The following is a 19705-nucleotide window of genomic DNA, read 5'->3' on the forward strand; positions in this document are numbered from 1 at the left end:
AGCCACTTTAAGTCCTCTGAGGGGGAGATAAAGCAGGGTATAAATAGATATAATAATGTATTGTCGAAGGCTTTCATGGCCGGAATCACTGGGTTGTTGTAGGTTTTTCGGGCTGCATGGCCATGTTCTAGAAAAATTCTCTTCTGATGTTTCACAACCTCACAACCTCTGATGATGCCTGCCATAGATGCAGGTGAAACTTCAGGAGAGAATGCTTCTAGAACATGGCCATACAGCCTGAAAAACCTGCAACAACAACCCAGATATTATAATAAGTAAGTCAGTAAATAAATAAATAAATAAAGGTAATAGAAAATGAACACGTAAAAATACTGTGGGACTTTCGAATCCAGACTGACAAAGTTTTGGAACACAATACACCAGACATCACAATTGTGGAAAAGAAAAAAGTCTGGATTATTGATGTTGCCATACCAGGTGACAGTCGCATTGAGGAAAAACAACAGGAAAACCTCAGCCATTATCAGGAGCTCAAAATCGAACTGCAAAGGCTCTGGCATAAACCAGTACAGGTGGTCCCAGTGGTCATCGGCACACTGGGTGCTGTGCCAAAAGATCTCAGCCGGCATTATTTGGAAACAATAAACATTGACAAAATCACAATCTGTCAACTGCAAAAGGCCACCTTACTTGGATCTGTGTGCATCATTCAAAAATATATCACACAGTCCTAGACGATTGGGAAGGGTTCAACTTTTGATTTTGTGATACGAAATCCAGCATATATATCTCGTTTGCTGTCTCATTCTGTGTTTTTGTGTCAGTAAAATAATAATAACAATAATAATGTATGGAGTTTGGCCTAGACAAATGTGCCACAGTGGCATTAAAGAAAGGGAAAATTACACACAGCAAGGACATAGAGATGCCAAACAAACAAACAAACCATAAAGTGCAATTAGCCTGAAGACTATAAATATCTGGGCATACTACAGTTGGACAATATCAAGCATGGGCATGTGAAAAATGTGGTCAGCAAAGAATATGTCAAAAGAGTCAGAATGGTTTTGAAGAGCAAATTAAATGGCGGAAATACAATCAAGGCTCTCAACACCTGGACCATCCCCGTCATTAGATACACTGCTGGGGTTGTGAACTGGACATAAGCAGAGCTGGATGATCTGGACAGAAAAACAAGAAAATTGATGACAATCCACTACTCATTACACCCTCGTAGTGATGTCGACAGACCTTACCTGCCCAGAAAATCAGGAGGGAGAGGGCTTCTGCAAGGGAAACAAATGGTAGAAAAAGAGAAACATGCACTGGCAGATTATGTGAAAGGCAGTCAAGAACCAACATTGAGAGAAGTCAATAGTAGTAAATTGATAAAAGTGCAAAAGACAAAGAGTGAAGAAGAAGAAGAAGAAGAACTTTATTTTTCTACCCTGCCTCCATCTCCCCGAAGGGACTCGGGGTGGCTTACATGGGACCCAAGCCCAGGCAGGCCATTTGTGATAGGAGTCGTCAATCGAAAACACAACGAAACATCCACATCTTTGATTCCTTACGGAATGTGGCTAGGGAGGGAGCCAGCCTAATCTACCTGGGGAAGGGGTTTCCAGGGATGTAATGATTCTTACCTCGTAGGCCAAAGCAGAAGCCTGGAATATCAGTAGGCAGGACTCCATTTTGGGAGTGTCAGCAAAGGAAGCAGACATCTTGGGAGTGTAAAAGGAGAAGAGGGGAGGAGCTGAAGCTCTCTTTGGATTGGTTAGGACAGATGGGAGGAGTTTAGCCCTGAGTGGGAAAAGTGTCAGCTTGAGAGAGAGCAGGGAGATTGATTTGAGGGTTTGAAGAAGAAAGACGGATTTTGGGAAGCCTGAAAAAGTTACAGAAAATGGATATGTCAAACTACCCTGGGACTCCCAAATTTAGACTGAAAGAGTTTTGGAGCACAATAGTCCTGACCTCACAATGGTGGAGAAAAACAAAATATAGATCGTCAATGTTGCGCGTCCAGTTGACGAGAAGCAACTGGATAAGTTTACACAACACAAGGATTTAAAGTTCATACTGCAAAAACTCAAGGTGGTTCCAGTGGTGATTGGCACACTGCGTGCAGTGCCTAAAAACCTTGGCCTGCACTTAAACACAATAGGCACTGACAAAATTACCATCTGCCAGCTGCAGAACGCCACCCTATTTGGATCTGCACACATTATTTGCAGACATCACACAGTCCAACGTATGATCAAATACCAAAGTCAGCCTAGTGATCTAGTTTGCTGTGTACTAATCTTGTTGTGTATCTAACAACAACAACAACAACAACAACAACATGTCCATGCTATATTCCTTGCCCATCTTCTTTTTGCCTCACAGATTTAATTGACCACATCACATACCCTGGTTCTTTGATGCAGCTCTTTATTGCTGATTTTACCTCTTATTGTAACCCCACACATCCTTGTTTCCATTGCTCTCTGCGTCACTGCCTGTTTTTCCTCTAATTTTGTTGTTGCCCATGTTTCAAATGCGTATAATATTGCCAGTAAGACTGTAATGTTGAAGATATCTGCTCTGACCTTCATTGGCAGCTTATCATCTTGATATTAATATTGAAATGTAGTCATTAAAAGTAAATTAATACAAATAAAGGCAAATGTAATTTAATGTAACAGTTTTACTCTATTATAAAAACAACTAAATGAATGCATTATGCAACCGTAATTTTAAAAATGGAGTCTCCGGTGGCACAATGGGATAAAACCTTGTGCTGACAGGACTGAAGACAGACAGGTCAGACGTCCGAATCCGGGGAGAACACAGATGAGCTCCTTCTGCAGCTCCAGCTTCCCATGCAAGGATATGAGAGATGCCTCCCACAAGGATGGTAAAACATCAAAACATCAGGGCGTCTCCTGGGCAACGTCCTTGCAGATTCCCAGTTCTCTCACACCAGAAGCTACTTGCAGTTTCTCAAGTCACTTCTGACATGAAAAAATATTTTAAAAAATGTCAATTGCTTAGGAGTTCCAGTTGCTTAAGTTCCAGTTAACCGTAAGACTGCTGTATTTAACTATAAGAATATTTTTAAAAATAAATAATAATAAACATTTGCTAAAATGCTGCACAAAATTTTTGGAGACAGACATTTTGGTGTCACCTTCACTAATGGTATCACCCAGTGCAACACAGCCTGCTCGTGATGCTGTTGTACCTTGTATTACCCCCCATTAGTTGGGCAAGGAGGAGGGTTCCTCCTGCAGACATCGGTTCTCAGGCAAATATGTACACAGAGAGACATTCCTCCAAGTACTTAGCTCCCAAACCATTTCAGGCTTTCAATGTCATCACCTTGAAGTCCTGGCAATCACTCTGTGGAGGAGAGCTTGTGCTTTGCCTGTGTCCTCCATGAAAAGTCAATCTTTACATAGGTTTGGGACATCACTGTTGTTTTATTTGCAATATAACCAGCAATTTTTTTAAAAAAAAATCTGAAAAACGCAGCCTCTTACAGCTCTGTCAGAAGTGCGGCGTTCCACTTTATGAACTCTGCAGTAATAACTCTGCAAGTGGTACATGTAGCAGCCGTTTATTGACTGTGAAGGCATTCTTTACCGATTGACTGTGAACTAAAGCCTTGGGTTTGCACTCATCCCCGCACCTGGATAATAACCCATTTTTGAACCTTTGATTTGATTGATATGTCTTACCAGCAGGACACTGAAGTATTTATGCCATCAAAGTGGAGGAAAAAAATTGAATATTTTATGCCACCTGTCTGCGACAACATGGCAAACAGAATTTACAATCAAATAAAAGTTCAAATCATTTCATTAGTTATTAAATATTAGGGACTTTAAAAGCTTAAATGAGTTTAGGATTTTTCAAAAGTGCTTTCAGGAAAACATCATAAAATTTAAGTGACAAGTCAGTAGAAATGATCTGTGTTTAATGTCTCCCAGCAACAGTTTGTAAAACCGCAGTCTTTCAGGACTGGAAAATACAATTCTGATAATTTTATAACAATGAGTGGTTGATAAGTGATGCTCAGGCGGAGGCAGCTGTGCGGGAGCCATTTGTCTCCGGAGTGATGCAGTTCATACTCATGATAAACTGGTTTAGAATACTAAGTTTCCCAACTTGTAATGCACAAACAGAGTCCGGATCTGGGTAAAGTTTCTCCATTCGTTGCGCCCAACAAAATGGCCCAGTCAAGCTTTTCTAATACTGGTTTGCACAATGCTCCAGTAGTGCAAGAGCTTTTGGATCATTATGAAAGGAACAATTTGAGAAAAATGAATACTGGGCTTTGGGAAGCTGAATTATACTCAGAACATTGGTCCATTTTGTGCAATATCAACAACTTTGACTGGCATAACGCAGAGCACATTTATTTATTTATTTATTTATTTACAACTTTTGTATATTGGTCTTCTCACCTGCGTGGAGGGACTCAGGCTGGTTTCCAACAATAATATCACAAGCAATCGTTTAAAAACATCACATTCCGTAATACACTAACACATTAAAATACCAAAATTACAATCATATAATTACAATGGCCAATTCGTCACAATAAAATCATTGTTCATCACCATCCATCCATATAGCCACGAGTTATTGACTCACTCGTCAAATGCCAGTTTCCAGAGCTAGGTTTTCACCTGTTTTCTAAAAGTCAAGAGAGAAGCGGCAGTTCTAATCTCCAGTGGGAAGGAGTTCCAGAGCCGATGGGCCACCACCGAGAAGCCCCTGTCCCTCGTCCCCACCAGGTGCGCTTGCGAGGCTGGTGGGACCGAGAGCAGGGCCCCTCCGGACGATCTTAACAATCTTGGTGGTTCATAGGGGAGAATCCATTCGTACAGGTAAACTGGGCCGGAGTCGTTTAGGGATTTATAGGTTAACACCAGCACTTTGAATTGTGCTCGGAAGCTAATTGGCAGCCAGTGGAGCTGGCGCAACAGAGGAGTAGTATGCTCCCTGTACCCCGCTCCTGTTAGTAATCTGGCTGCCACTCGTTGGACTAGTTGGAGCTTCCGGGCAGTCTTCAGAGGCAACCCCACGTAGAGAGCATTGCAGTAATCTAAACAGGTTGTAACCAGAGCATGGACCACCGTGGCCAAATCAGACTTCCCAAGGTACGGGCGCAGCTGGCGCACAAATATTTTCATTTATGGTGGGCATGCCTCCAATTGAAGACTTTTTGGAACAACATGTTTATGGAAATAGGTAACATTATAGGACTAAACATCACCCGAGGTGCTAAATTAGCATTACTAACTGATGTCACAGAATTGAATTTAGAAATGGAAAAGAAAGAATTGGTGATTATTTTACTCACAGTGGCAAGACTTATAATTGCAAGGAATTGGAAGATAGTAACCAATCTCACATTAGAAGCATGGTATGGGGAGGTATGGAACGTAGCCTTAAATGATAAACTATCAATGGAAATGAGGGTGTTCAAGGTGGAAACTAATAGATCAATTTTTGATTTATACTTGTTGTTTTTTATTAAATATGTTTCAGAGAGTGAAAGAGGAAAACATACAACTTTGTTGGCCAGGAATTTTGGAGATGGCATTTGTTTATTGGTTGACTCATAAATTTATGGCAAAGGAAATAATACTTGTTCAGGACATGATGGTGTTTGTAAAATGTTGTTTTCTGTTCTGTTTACACTGTAAGCTGTCAATGTATGTAAATAAAATTTTATATATCTTTAAAAAACAACTTTGACTGGCGACAGCTATCCAAAGTTTCAAGCATGATTCTTTCCAGTGTCCTTCTGGCCACGTCTACACTTAACTGATAAACTAGGTATAAAAGGTACAAGAGCTCGTCCAATACAGCCTTGGGAGTGTCCTCACAGCAACGTTGCACTTCTGGTCACATGGTTCGGTGCCCAAAGTGACATCCCCAAAATATACTGTGTTGCATATTTTGTCCTTGGATGTAAGGATGAATGATAATGATAATCTCTTTCCCACTACAGGATAAAACGAACATGCCTCCACAGTATTCTTCCTGTGTTTCAGTGTCCTGAAGTGTAATGGAGAAATTATTCTGTATAGAATATAGTGTGGGTATTTTAAACAAAAATATATTTTTGAGTAGATTTTTTTTCTGCACAGAAAGTATGACCATTTTTTTGCACACAAAGTATTCCTGGTGCAGAAAACTGTTTTTTTGTGGGGAAAAATATTTTTCTATTCAGAATAATTCCTCAATGACCATTTCAGGACATTCAAATACTGTACTAGGGAAAACTGCATAAGATACTCAGTGATTTATTATTCTTAGTAATGGGGGTGTTCTGACTGTTGTTGTTTATTCGGTCCGTGGCTTCCAATTCTTCATGACCTCATGGACCAGTCCATGTCAGAGCTCCCTGATGGCCATCACTCCCTGGCTATTGAGGATCCTGTTTTTTGACCTGGAAACAAAGACTCATGAATATTATTTCTATTTTTATCTGGTTGGTGGTCTTCAGTTCAAGTGATAACTACGGTCGATCCTGCTTAGCTTCTTAAATCAGACAAGCTCATATCTTATCCTCTCTTTCTTCCTTTCTCTCCATCTTTCTCTCCCTTCCTTTTCCATCCTTCTCTCCTTTCTTTCTTCCTATCTCTTTTTCCTTCGTTCTTTCTCCTTCCTGTTTTCCTCTTCTCTTTCTATCTCTCCTTCCCTCTCTCTTCCTCTCTTTACCACCTTTTTTTATCCCTTTCTTCCTTTATCTCAATTTTTCTCTTTTCTTCTCCTTCCCATTTTTTTTCTCTCCCCTCTCTTCCTTTCTTTCCATCCCTCCCTCTTCCTCTCTGATGTCCCAGAAGTTGCTGGCATCTAGACTGTACTTGAAAACTCTGATCTAGCAAAGCTTCTCCTTAAGTCCCATGCCATTCACTCTTCTGGATGCCTGATGGTAGGATGCCTGGTGGGTGCTGATGGTAGGAAAACATTGCCCCCTCCCAGATAATAATGGAACACACAATGCTGGCAGGCTTTTTGTATCACTGAGTAGGCAACTGAAGGCCATCACCAGTTATAGATCCCCTCTGCAACCCCCAGTATTTGTGGAAATAATAAACATCTACAGATATATTTGACATGTTCCATTATAGGTGTATGTATGCACCATTGGACAAAAAATGCTTTGTGAGATAAAAGATCAGAGAAATTACTTTATTGGACTACAATGTCCTAATTTCCCAATTAGCAGAGCCAAGAAGGATTTGAGGAACTGTGAAATTCTGTGGACAAGGAACAATGAACTCTCCCAGATGATTCTTCTTGTTTCTTTTGGTTGGGCTTCTTGTGTTTTTATGCAAACATAACTGTGGACTATGTTAGGTGTATTATCATGTTTAAAAATGTTGTGCAAAGAGGTAAACATTACCATATTTGCATAAAAGATTTTGCCACATTATACAGTAACTGGTCCAAGGGCATAGGTCACAGTTCTGCATCTTGACCACAACAGCCACTGGTTGACTGGGGAGGCATGGTGGTACACTGGAAAATTTCTCTACTTATCACCATTTTAACTTTCAAGGCTCAAGAATCCTTGGAGTTATAGTTTTACAAGGCCTTCAGCTTTCTCTACCAAAGAGTTCCTGTGCCTCATCAAACTACAACTCTGTGTATTCCAGGGTTGTAGGTCAGGGGAGCTTTTGCACAATTTTTTGCACAGTTAAAACTTGTGCACCAGCTGCGCCTGTACCTTGGGAAGTCTGACTTGGCCACGGTGGTCCACGCTCTGGTTACATCCTGTATAGACTACTGCAACGCTCTCTACATGGAGTTGCCTCTGAAGACTGCCCACAAGCTTCAACTAGTCCATCGAGCGGCAGCCAGATTACTAACAGGTGCGGGGTACAGGGAGCATACTACTCCTCTGTTGTGCCAGCTCCACTGGCTGCCAATTAGCTTCCGAGCACAATTCAAAGTGCTGGTGTTGACCTATAAATCCCTAAACGACTCCGGCCCAGTTTACCTGTTCGAACGGATTCTCCCCTATGAACCATCAAGGTTGTTAAGATCTTCTGGAGGAGCCCTGCTCTCGGTCCCACCTCCTTCACAATCGCATCTGGTGAGGACAAGGACAGGGCCTTCTCGGTGGTGGCCCCTCGGCTCTGGAACTCTTTCCCGTTGGAGATTAGATCTGCCCCTTCCCTCCAGACTTCCAGAAAGCTGGTAACATCTTGGCTTTGGAATATAGCATTTGCAGAATGATGATTGAGTCAATAACGGCTGACCATACTGGTGGATGGTGATGAATTTGTGATTTTACTCTGGCTTTTGTAATTGTATGATCTGTATTTTAATGTATTTTTGTATCAGTGTATTATGATGCTATTATGTTTATTCTATGTGTGTATGAATTTTCTGCTGTTAGCCGGCCTGAGTCCCTCTTCGGAGGTCGAGAAGACCGGGTTATAAAAGCTCTAAATAAATAAATAAAAATATTCCATACTATTGAGCCATTGCAGTTAAAGCAGGGTCAAACTGCATTAATACTAAAGTATAGATGAACACTTTGTCTCTGCCTGGCTGGCCACCAATATCCTCATAGACCAATTTCAAATATGAGCTTGCCTTTTTGAAATTGACCTTCCCACAACCATTTCTGCTTTCCGGCTACAAATGTATCCAGGACATTTACAGTATCCTCTCTCTTCAAAAAATAATATGCCAAAGGACCCCCTGAAATGAACATCAGACTTCCATAATGTAGCTGTTATTTGGAGTTTTGACCTGGCAACCCTCACCAGAAATCCGAGGCAGCTAGTTATCCAAATTCACTGTGTATCACCCACGTAGCCTGGGGTCACAGTAACCCCCTGTGCAAATAGCACTTACCTTTATTGGAGCATTTGATTACCTGAACATTTTGGATGTCCTCCAAGCCCATTTGGACAAATGAAGTCAGACCATATCCATTGTTTGTTTCACATTGTCCTGGGGTGTCTTTCCAAATGACTTTCCTTCTTTTCCCTGCAAGGGCAGAGGAAGTATACTTAGATCTGCCTCCTCCAACTTAGTGCCCCCAGGATATGCTGGACTCCTGCAGAGGTTGGGGCTTATAATTCAACACATTTTTGGGAAAAGCTGGTTGATAATGATAAGACAAGTATATCATTCAGCCTCCAATTCTAAACTCAAACCAGAAAAAGCGTGGCCTGTACATTTGGTTGCACATTTGGTGTCTTGCTGCAATGTTGTCATTGAATACAAGGGTTACATAGCACATATGGTGATTTAGGCAATATAGTCATGATGTAGGATCATGGCCACTGAGATGTACAAGGCAGAGAAATGCCTAAAATTCATTTAGTCCCAACTAAATCCCAAGAAATCTAGAAACCGCATCCTTTCCATAGGTTCAAAGGAATCTCTTGTAGTTGGGACTAAGCTGGCTTTAAATTGGAGATATAGGATACAGCTACACTGCAGAACAGCTGCCAAGATTCAATCTGTTAAATTAACACAGTTTCACCCCACTTTAATTGCCATGGCTCAATGCTATGGAGTCCTTGGAAGTATAGTTTTACAAGGTTTTTAGCCTTCTCTGCCAAAGAGTGCTGTTGCCTTAGTAGTAAAGGTAAAGGTTTCCTTTTGACATTGTCTAGTTGTGTCCGACTCTGGGGGTTGGTGCTCATCTCCATTTCTAAGTGTTGTCCATACACATCTCCAAGGTCATGTGGCCAGTATGACTGCATGGAATGCAGTTACCTTCCCATCAAAGTGGTACCTATTGATCTACTCACATTGTTTTGAACTGTTAGGTTGGCCGAAGCTGGACCTAACAGTGGGAGCTCACCCCAATCCCCAGTTTCAAACCATCAACCTTCCAGGCAGCAAGTTCAGCAGCTCAGTGGTTTAACCTGCTGTGCTACCAAGGGGCCCTTACCAAACTACAAATCTTAGGATTCTGTAGCATTGAGCCATGTCAATTAAAGTGGTATCAAACTGCATTAATTCAACAGTGTAGATTTATATATGGCTATAGAGCAGTTGTGTAGTTCCTTGCTGTAGGCTGTCCTGAATAAGTATATGATTTGGAAAGGGGAGAAAATACTTTGATCTTATTTGAGAACACAGAAATGCTGGACCACTCTCACAACCGCCATGTCAGACTACACAGAGAAGCCATTGAAATCCACAAGCATGTGGACAATTTCAACAGAAAGGAAAAAACCATGAAAATGAACAAAATCTGGCTACCAGTATTAAAAAACTCAAAAATTACAACAGCAAAACAACAGAGAGTAAACAATCAGGCACATCAAATCACCTCTCAAAGAAAGATTCCCCCAGGCACTTCCAAGCCATTAAATGCTCATCAAGGTGGTCAATTGAAACATTCACACCTAGCTCCAGCAGACAAAAGTCTTTTGTCACACCCTGGTCTTTCCACAGATATATAAACCCATTTTCCTACTTCCAACAGACCTCACTACCTCTGAGGATGCTTGCCATAGATGCAGGCGAAACGTCAGGAGAGAATGCCTCTAGAACATGGCCATATAGCCCGGAAAACCTACAACAACCCATCCTTTGATCTGTTTGGATACTCTGTGCTTCCTTCACCTATAATGTAATAATGTCTTCACACTTGTATTTGTTTTGCCTGGTTGTTTCCCTCCACACACAAAGAAAAAAAAAGAGAGTTAAAAAATCCAAATAAACATATTGAATTATTCCGAGACTTCATAATTGTTTTCTGCCTATTAACCCAGGAAGCTTTCAATCAGCTCAGAAAAAAGCTCTCCCTTTTCTGGGATAATAATTAATTGCTTTTTTTTAGCAAAAAAAAAAGGAAAGGAAAGAAAAATCAGTTTAGAGACTTGCTTCAGCTTCTAATTCGATGATCTGCTCATTTTGACAAGTTTTGAACTTGAGAATTCTGTGGCTCATTACCCGACTAAAACCCAATGCAGCTAAGCTGTAAGTTGCTTGCCTATTAGTTCAACCTAAGACCCATCAGAAGTGGATTATCCAATACCTTGGGAACAATTAAGGCCTCCTTTCCTTACAAAATAGGGTGTTTCTCTCTGTGTGTGTATGCGCGCACACATTTTTTTAAGGGGGAAAATTTTTGAAATGGGCCAAACATATTTAATAGTCAAGTTTGCTGCTCACTAAATGAAAATACAATGAAATCCATGGGGAATATGCATTTATCCTAATGTGCAACAAGTTTCTAATAACTCAACCAAGCATCATGGGAATAGGGTATCAAATCTGTATGCTTGAGATGCTACCAGTGATATGTTTAGTGCTGTGAAAAGGGAAAGAGGCAGTGTGTAGTGTGTATGTATGTGTGTGTGTGAATACCAGGGAGGGTCAGTTAAAAGACCAAGTTGAAAAGCAATGCTAATGCAGATTTAATATGCATATGAATATTGATCCTCTTTTTTTCTAGCAAAGGGAAGGAGGGAGGGAGGGAAGGGGGAGAGAAGCTTTCATGAATACCAGCCCCACCGCAATGTTAGAAGATGCAGGAGTCGGGGAATTAGGCATCAGGCGGAGAGCAATTGATAGATTTCGACAGGTCAGACAATGTCATTCTAAAAGCATCTAATCAATATGGACAAATGTGTCAGAAAGGTGATTTGAGAAAAAAAGACTTTATAATAAAGGAAAGGGGCAGCTGAATTGCATGCCTCCCTCCCACATTTTCTGTCCTTTTTTTTTTAACCATTTCACATTTGAAAAGGAGACAAGGAGACAAGGAGAAAAAGAAATGTACAATCGAAGTAAAACGCGTTAGGACATTAGGTTCAGTTTGTGCATGGATTCCATTGGAATTGCTGGCTGCATCCTCTTCTGCCGTGTGCATTATGTAACTTTATATATTCTTAGCTATGCAAGGAAATCCTGTTGGTGAATTGCTAAGCTGGGTAGATGGAGAGCAGCTAGAATTTTCTGCTGTGCATCAGCAGCACTCCGTGGCTGGTGTCCTGATAGACCACAGGAATGCTGCACAATGGCCCTGTTGCGCATGAGTCTTGATGCACATCAGTCACTTTTCTGGCTCACTGACATCATAACATTAGTCCTTTATGGAACACATCTCACCACACTAAAACAGTGGATGTGGCTCTTAATGAGACATGCCGCATTATCACAGGGTGTCTGCGCCCTACACCACTGGAGAAATTACACTGCTTAGCCGGTATTGCACCACCTGACATCCGCTGGGAAGTAGCAGCCAATAGTGAAAGGACCAAGGCAGAGACATCTCCAGCTCATCCCTTGTTTGGGTATCAGCCTGCACGTCAACGACTTAAATCAAGAAATAGTTTTTAGGCCTGGGTAACAACGGAAAAATTTGTTTCTAAAATCGATTTGTATTTGGGGGTTTTTTTTGTTTCGATATTTAAAATAATTACAAAATTTTCCTTTTAAAAAGTTTGATATTTACGAAATTTCGTAAATGGTAAAAAATCAACGAATCGATTTCCGAAACAATAACGAATCGATTCGTTAATGGCGGACGTGACCGCGAAATACGCTAAAAAACCTCCAAAACCTTCTGAAGCTTCCCTCTCCCTCTGTTGTTGACTGTTGGTGTGATATTATAATTTTTTTTCACTAATTAAACCATAAAACTGGCCCAGACATGCGGAAATAATAACGAAACGACCTCAAAACAATAACGAAACGAATACAATATCAAAATACGAAGCATTTACAAAACATTTTAGAAAATTCGTTTTTTTAATAATTGCTCCAGAATGGTTCGTTATCGTTTTGTAATTGAAAAAATTAACGAATTATTAACGAATTACGAATTAATGAAATGAAACTGCCCAGCCCTAATAGTTTTCTTAGATCTACAGAGACACTCGCTGGATCACCTCAGCAAGCGAGAGTTCAAAAGTGGCAGGCTCAAACCTAGCACCTCAATCCGTGGGTGATACCAGATGAGAGACTCCCCCCTGGGCACATAGAAGACTGGGCGACTTGGAAGGCGCTGAACAGACTGCGCTCCGGTACCATGAGATGCAGAGCCAATCTTAAGAAATGGGGCTACAAAGTTAAATCCATGACATATGAGTGTGGAGAAGACCAGACCACTGACCACCTGCTGCAATGCACCCTGAGCCCTGCCACTTGCAGCAACAATGGAGGACCTTCTTGCGGCAACACCAGAGGCACTCCAAGTGGCCAGATACTGGTCAAAGGACATTTAATCAGCTACCAAGTTTGCAAAATTTGTGGGTTTTTGCTTGTTTGTTTGTTTTGTTCTGTTATAAATGTAATACAATGTTCTGGTTGCGGATGACACAATAAATAAATAAATAAAATAAAGTCCTTTATGGGATCCAGACATTACAGAACTGGTTAGTTTTCATTTCTACAGATATACATTCTGTGCCTTGGTGCTGCAGTAGGTTAAACCACTGAGCTGCTGAAATTGCTGACCAAAAGGTTGGCAGTTCGAATTCAGGGAGCAGGATGAGTTCCCATTGTTAGGCCCAACTTCTGCCAGCCTAGCAGTTTGAAAACATGCAAATGTGAGTAGATCAATAGGTAATAATAATAATAATAATAATAATATCTCCTGTTTGGGTATCAGCCTTAAATCAAGAAATAGTTTTCTAAGATCTACAGAGACAGTCGCTGGAACACCTCAGCAAGCGAGAGTCCAAAAGTGGCAGGCTCAAACCCAGAACCTCAACCAATGGCTGATACCAAATGAGAGACTCCCCCCCCCCCCCCCGGGCACACAGAAGACTGGGCGACTTGGAAGGCGCTGAACAGACTGCACTCTGGCACCACGAGATGCAGAGACAACCTTAAGAAATGGGGCTACAAAGTGGAATCCATGACATGAGAATGTGGAGAAGAGCAAACCACTGACCACCTGCTGCAATGCAACCTGAGCCCTGCCACATGCACGATGGAGGACCTTCTTGCGGCAACACCAGAGGCACTCCAAGTGGCCAGATACTGGCCAAAGGACATTTAATCAACTACCAAGTTTGCAAACTTTGTGTTTTTTTTTTCATGTTTGTTTGTTTTGTTCTGTTAGAAATGTAATACAATGGTCTGGTTGCCCCTGACACAATAAATAAATAAATAAATAAATAATCTTTATTTATACCCCACCACCATCTCTCCAAAGGGGACTTGGAGTGGCTTACATGAGGCCAGACCCAATAGCGCATTAAAATAAAATAAATATAAAACCAAAGCACAAAACAACAGCATAATAAAATACCTAAAACATAAGAGTAAAGTAAGCAATCACAGTGACAGTGAGTGGGCCACATGTAAAAGATAAAATACGAAAATGCTAAAAAAAACTCCGGGTGAGATAGGGATGGTGTAGATTATTTATGAGGGAGATGCTCATCAAGGGGGAGTTGTAAAAAGGAATGGGGGAATTGTACTAAAGGAGCAAATGTTTAGGGGGAGCAACTGTGTATGATTGTATGGTTACATTGTTACCTTCCTGGGAAGGTGACAATGCTCCATGCAGTCACACCGGTCAAATGATCTTGGAGGCATCTACGGACAATGCCGGCTCTTTGGCTTAGAAATGGAGATGAGCATCACCCCCCAAAGTTGGACATAATTGGCCTTAATGCCAGGGGAAATCTTTACCTTTACTTACATTCACTTTGATGCTGTAATTGTGTGCCTTCAAGTCATCTTTGACTTTGTCATCTTTAGATGACCCTATCACAAGGTTTTCTTTTCAATATTTGTTCAGAAGAGGTTTGCCATGACTTTCCTCTGAGGCTGAAAGAGTATGACTTGCTCAAGGTCACCAAGTGGGTTTCCATGGCAAAGTTCGAATCTTGGTCTCCAGAGGTCTAGTCCAACATCTTAGACAGGTATTACCAATTAGAGCAGTGGTTCTTAACCTGCGGGCCGTGGACCACCCGTGGGCCGTGAGGACGAAAACCAGATCCATGAACCTCCTTCCTCTTTATTTTATTTTATTTTATTCTATTTTTTTTATTTCCACTCCTTTCATGCCACTTGCCACTTCTTTCCTGTTACTGACCATGGTGTATGTTCTGTATCAGAAACTAGAGCTGATGTGGTCTATCCAATGCAATTTTCTGAATCAGCACCCAAACCAAATCCAAAGTTGTCCAAAAACTGATTGGAACCCCTTTTGGAACTAATGTTGGAGAGTGATCCCTGGTCAAAGTGGTCCCTGGTCTAGGTGGTCCCTGGTCAAGAAAAGGTTGGGAACGATTGAATTAGAGTATGGTACCAATTAGGGTACAGATAGTCTGACTCAACAGAGGACAGTGTTACCTGATGAAAAGTCGATCACTTCTATCTTTCCTAATGGTGTGCAATAATAACATAACAACCTAACCATTTGGAAAAATGAGCCCAAGGATCAGTCCTGAGTTTGCTTGCTGATTATCTTGGCAGGTGTGTTGTTGAAAGCACAACTTGTTGTATGCCACATTGACACAATAGAAGAGGAAGTGCAAAACTTTTATGACTCTATCATGGGAAGGATAAGGGCCCAATATTGCCATTAATTTGGGTTCGTGTTTTTTTTTTCTTCCAGAGGAGTGTATGAATCTATTGTTCCTTTGCACCATCTGGAAACAATAGGAAGCATAATAAATAATGAGGAACAATGGAATCCATTTCAAAAGATTCAGATTGTAAGTATAGGTATTAGATCAGGCGATGGCAAATGCACCATAGAAGAGCAAAATTGTTTGGAACAAGATGCCGATCTGGGGAATATTTTCCAAACAAAACAATTACATGGCTCTCTGATTAGGAGTGGGAGGGAGGGGAAATGATATGAGGTTTTGTTGCGAGGCCACGGCTGAAACAATGGGGCAACTGTTTCTTGAAAAGTGTGCATGGAAATTTAGATGCCAGTTGTATAGTTCATGTCAGGTTCTCCTCCCAAAGAGACAAAAACAAGATAAATGCCTAATAACAATGATTTTTAATAGATGAAGGCCAAGATAAAAGAAAACAAACAATGGCTTTAAATTACAGGGAAGCAGATTTAGGTGGAAGATATAGGCAAAGAGGTGGGATGGGGGCAAGAAAGAAAACCCAAATCCCACAATTTCATAGGAGGTTAGTTACAGATGAAGATTTCTAAAGAGGTTGCAGAAAAGGATCACTAGCTTTGGAATACTTCAAGGAAATGTTAGAAGTAGATATGCCTAACATCTTTAATAGGTGAGATTTTCCTTCTTGTTTGTTACAACACGTCTATCCCATCCACTACCCTACTCAAGGTGAACAGGGTCTATTTCTGAACCCTTGCAACCTCAGCTCAGCTTTTTACTTCTGAACTCAGCTAGTAAGTAGAGCCTCTATGACAGTGTTTCTTAACCTTCCTAATGCTGTGACCCCTTAATACAGTTCCTCATGTTGTGGTGACCTCCAACTATTTTTTGTTGCTACTTCATAACTGTCATTTTACTACTGTTATGAATCGTAATGTAAATATCTGATATGCAGGATGTATTTTCATTCACTGGACCAAATTTGGCTCAAATATCTGACACATCCAAATTTGAATACTGGTGGGGTTGGTGGTGGTGGAGAGGATTGATTTTGTTATTTGGGAGTTGTAGTTGCTGGGATTTAAAGTTAACCTACAATCAAAGAACATTCCAAACTCCACCAATGATGGAATTGAATCAATCTTGGCACACAGAACTCCCAAGACCAACAGAAAATACTGGAAGGTTTTGGTGAGCATTGACCTTGAGTTTTGGAGTTGTAGTTCACCTAACTCCAGAGAGCACTGTGGACTCAAAGAAAGATGGGTTTGGACAAAATTTGGCACGAATACTCAATATGCCCAAATATGAACACTGGTGGAGTTTAGGGAAAATAGATCTTGACATTTGGGAGTTGTAGTTGCTAGGATTTATAGTTAAACTACAATCAAAACGCACTCTGAACCCAGCAGACAATGGATCTGCACCAAACTTGGCATACTACCTACATGGCCAACACTGAATACAGGTGAGGTTGGGGGAGTGGCTGTTTTTGAATTCTGGGAATTGTAGTTCACCAACACCAAAAAGGAAGAGAAGGGCAGATGGACAGATCTTCAGCCTTCTCTGAAAAATGGTTCCTAAGACCATCAGAAAAATGTGTTTTCTGGCGGTCTATGGCAACTCCTCTGAAACCCCCATTGCAACCTCCCAGGGGTCCCGACCTCCAGGTAGAGAAACAGTAATTTATGGCTTCTAATCTATGAACATATTTCATAGAAAGGAACTGGCAAAACCAGATCTGAGTGTTCCTTGCCTAAGAAAATTATATGATGTACAGGGAGTTTGAATGCTTTGAATGCAATTTTCCTGCTTCTTGGCAGGGGGTTGGACTGGATGGCCCATGAGGTCTCTTCCAACTCTCTATGATTCTATGATTCTATGAGTTGTCATAACTTCAACAGGTGACTTGAAGGCACATACACACACACACAGGTCCAAACCAGATTCAGGCCTTGATAAACTGAAGGCTTTCAAAAATAGGTCTCTCAGGGTAGTTAAAAAATTGAAGGGGGAAGGGATAGCTTTCCATTATTTCTTCCTTCCCATAGTTTTGGAGTTTTGGTATCCTTGTTGACTGCAAGCTTTCTATCGACTAATATGTATTCAAACACTATCTCTGCCATCCACAATTCACCTCCTTAATATGACTACAAAGGTGGTGGAGAGGAGGCAGGAGGGAGAATAACCTCTACTTCTGTTCGTTCCCCTGGAGAAATAATGTTTCTGAAATGTGTTCCCCTGTGTTTAGCAGAAGGATGTTCCCAGTCCTGAACTTCTCCACTGATAACAATAAAACACCGCCCTGTGTAACATCACGTATACAGCGCATTAACCTTGTCACCTCCCTTGATGCTCCTCATAAAAGAAAGGGACTTTGTTAATCCCTCTATGCTTGTAGAAAACACTTTATTAATCTGATATGGTGTCTATGTGCCCATAGGTTTCACTGCATTCTCATACATGTTTACTTGGTAGTAACTCTCTCTGAACTCCATGGGTATACTCCAGGTAAGTCGGCATAGGTTGGAAATAGGCCCTAGTCAATTATTTGTTTGGGGTTTTAAAATTGAATAAGATCTACATAGAATAAATTGAGTAAAACAAATTACCAAAGCAAATTACAAAAATAACACACAATATTACCAAACAGATGCAGAATAAAAAATTATAAAGCTTTCCCTATATCTAAACTATATATATATATATATATATATATATATATATATATATATATAAACCTACAACTAACAAAATAAGTATCATGTCCAACTATCTTTTTGTGGTGATATTTTAACTCCTCAATTCCCATCTCTCTCTACTTTAAATAGAAATTATGCTTCATCTATGCTGTTAACTCATGCTAATTAACAAAACCAAAAATAATCAGATCATCATCAACCTGCCCCCCAACTCAGTTTGTGGTTCCAGTGTTTTAAAATGTTACCAATGATTTCTCTGTAATCAAAATAGGTAATTTAGCAATTTCTGTTAATCATTCAATGTTGTCAAAATTGAATTATTTTTCCACGATTCCTTTCTAGTTGAGCATCCATTAGTCCCAAAAGAAAACATTCAAGGTTTGATTTCATTAATCTTTAACATTTTCTGTATCAAACTACTGCATATATTTGGACCCAATACCTTTCAGCCATTTTACAAGTCCACTACATATGATAGAAAGCCCTTTCCTGCTTTTCACATTTTCATTATACATTTGATATTCCTTTATACATCTTACATATTTTCTCCGGTGGCATGTACCAATGGTACATCATTTTGTAAAAATAAAAAATTAAGATTACAACATAATATAAATTGCAACTCCTTTGACCACATTCTTCCATACTGCTTCATTTTTATATTAGATCCAAAATGAGCAGCCCATTTTTCAGGCAATATTTGTTCATCTTCCACCTCCAATTTTAATGTAAGTTTGTACATTACACCAATTACATGTTCATCTAACCCCTGTCATGCAGGAATACACGATCCACTAGAGGTGGCCATCTAGCCACTGTTTCTCAGCATTCTCTTTCCTTGACTTCCTTTCCTGTGTGTTTTTCACTTTTATGTATTTTATTTATTTTCCTTTTTTGTTTGCAAGATGAGAAAGGATAGCTGAAATACTACATAGTAGGCATGTGCAATCCTTGCTTCTAAATGGTTCTAAAGCACTTACAAAACTAAAATTCTGGTGGTGAAAACTAATAGGTGCTGGTGCTTTGCTTCTACAGTGTTGTTAAAGTTCTGGTGGTGAAAATTTCAGAACTCTAACAAAAGTTTCAATATCTCATTATTATTTCATTATTGATTTTTATGACAGAACCAATTAGGAATGGTCATTTATAATGAAATTTTGAAAGTTTTGTTAGAGTTCTGAAATTTTCACCATCAGAACTTTAGCAACACTGTAGAAGCAAAGCTCTAGCGCCTCCTAGTTTTCACCACCAGAACTTTGGTTTTGTAAGTACTTTAGAACCATTTAGAACCATGGATTGCACATGCCTACTACATAGAACTGGAGTGCATAGTGCAAATCTCTGTATATGGAATTCCACACTGATTGTGCTCCATAACCCTACGGATGAATGGCAATATCACAAAATTGGGTGCACAGGAGAATGCAGAAAGAATGCACACCTGAGTGCAAATTTGCATGTTCTTTGGCACAGATACTGTTCTACCGCTACAGCTCTGAATAAAATATGGACAAAGAT

Source organism: Anolis sagrei, chromosome 1 (genome assembly GCF_037176765.1).
Source record: "Anolis sagrei isolate rAnoSag1 chromosome 1, rAnoSag1.mat, whole genome shotgun sequence".
Classification (NCBI taxonomy): Eukaryota; Metazoa; Chordata; class Lepidosauria; order Squamata; family Dactyloidae; genus Anolis; species Anolis sagrei.